This window comes from Salvelinus sp. IW2-2015, linkage group LG4p (assembly GCF_002910315.2).
Source record: "Salvelinus sp. IW2-2015 linkage group LG4p, ASM291031v2, whole genome shotgun sequence".
In the NCBI taxonomy this organism is placed as follows: domain Eukaryota; kingdom Metazoa; phylum Chordata; class Actinopteri; order Salmoniformes; family Salmonidae; genus Salvelinus; species Salvelinus sp. IW2-2015.
Window position 1 is genome coordinate 18,480,367 of NC_036841.1, and position 2,045 is coordinate 18,482,411.

Consider the following 2,045-nt stretch of genomic DNA (forward strand, 5'->3'; position numbering starts at 1 on the left):
ATTGCTCCCAAGGATGAACCAGACTTATGGAGGTCTACAATTTTTTTTCTGAGGTCTTGGTTGATTTCTTTTGATTTTCCCATGATATCAATTGAAGAGGCACTGAGTTTGAAGGTAGGCCTTGAAATACATCCACAGGTACACCTCCAATTGACTCAAATGATGTCAATTAGCCTATCAGAAGCTTCTAAAGCCATGACATCATTTTCTGGAATTTTCCAAGCTATTTGAAGGTACAGTCAACTCAGTGTATGTAAACTTCTGACCCACTGGAATTGTGATACAGTGAATTATAAGTGAAAYAATCTGTTTGTAAACAATTGTTGGAAAAATTACTTGTGTCATGCACAAAGTAGATGTTCKAACCGACTTGCCAAAACTATAGTTTGTTAATTAACAAGAAATTTGTGGAGCGGTTGAAAAACAAGTTTTAATGACTCCAACCTAAGTSTATGTAACCTTCCGACTTCAACTGTAATAGGCTGTGTCAGATGATGGCCCAAAAAATTGTCAAAAAATCCAGTAACCCAAGTCATAATAAAGTATGCTCATAATAAAGCTCTGCTCTGCCTTCTTAACAATGCTATCAACAAGGCAGGTCCTACAGGCCCTGGTTTTGTCGCACCTGGACTACTGTTCAGTTGTGTGGTCAGGTACCACAAAGAGGGACTTGGGAAAATTGCAGTTGGCTCAGAACAGGACAGCACGGCAGACTCTAAWAAGTACACGGAGAGCTAACATTAATGACATGCATGTCAATCTCTCATGGCTCGAAGTGCAAGAGAGATTGACTTCCTCATTACTTGTTTTTGTAAGAGGTGACAAGCTGAAGGTACCGAGATGTCTGTTTAAAATACTAGCACACAGCTCAGACACCCATGCATACAAGACATGCCACCAGAGGTCTCTTCACAGTCTCCAAGTCCAGTAAAGACTATGTGAGACGCACAGTACTACATAGAGCCATGACTACATGGACCTCTATTCCACATCAGGTAACTGATGCAAGCAGTAGAATCAGATTTAAAAAGCAAGTAAAAATACCCTTTATGGAACAGCGGGGACAGTGCAGTACACACAAACATAGGCACAGACACATGCATACACACACATGATAACATACGCACTGTTATACGCACATTTTGCATTGTAGATACAGTATGTGGTAGTGGAGTATGGGCTTGTGAATCCTCTAATGAATGTATTGTAATGTTTTAAAAATTGTATAACTGCCTTAATTTTGCCAGATCCCAGGAATAGTGGCTGCTGCCTTGCAAATAGACTGTTCTCTTTGCACGGCAAGCGGTACCAGAGTGCCAAGTCTACATCCAGAAAGCTCCTTAACAGCTTCTACCCCCAAACCGTAAGACTGCTAAACAATTAATCAAATGGCCACGCTAATTATTTACATTGAAACCCCCCCCACCCTTTTTGTTTTTACACTGCTGCAGCTCGCTGTATATTATCTATGCATAGTCACTTTACCCCTATCAACATGTACAAATTAACTCGACTAACCTGTACCCCCGCAAATTGACTCGGTACCRGTACCCCCTGTACATAGCCTTTATTGTGTATTTTTTATTACATTTTTTACCTTYGTTTATTCTGTAAATATTTTCTTAACTCTATTTCTTGAACTGCATTGTTGGTTAATTAAGTAAGCATTTCACGGTACGGTATACACCTGTTGTATTCRGTGCATGTGACAAATACAATTTGATTTGGTTTGAAATATGGACCTGTAAGGACTGATATACAATAGGCAGAAATATCAACCAWGAATATTTGTTATACTTTTTGGTAGTTGATTAATAGACAACTTTCCAAGTCAAATTTGTTTTGATTCAGTGCTGTATGGTCCTGAAAAAATACATACAGTTACACATGTCGTTTGATKTTAAGGCTTTTGTAATCGGCTCCAAGGAAAACAAGTGGGCTCCAAAATCAAAATGACATTTTTTGGGGTCTAAAGTTCCTTGAAGCATTTTGTATCTTTAGCCCCTACTCTTGCAATTTAGTCAGGGCGCCACCACAGATTATCT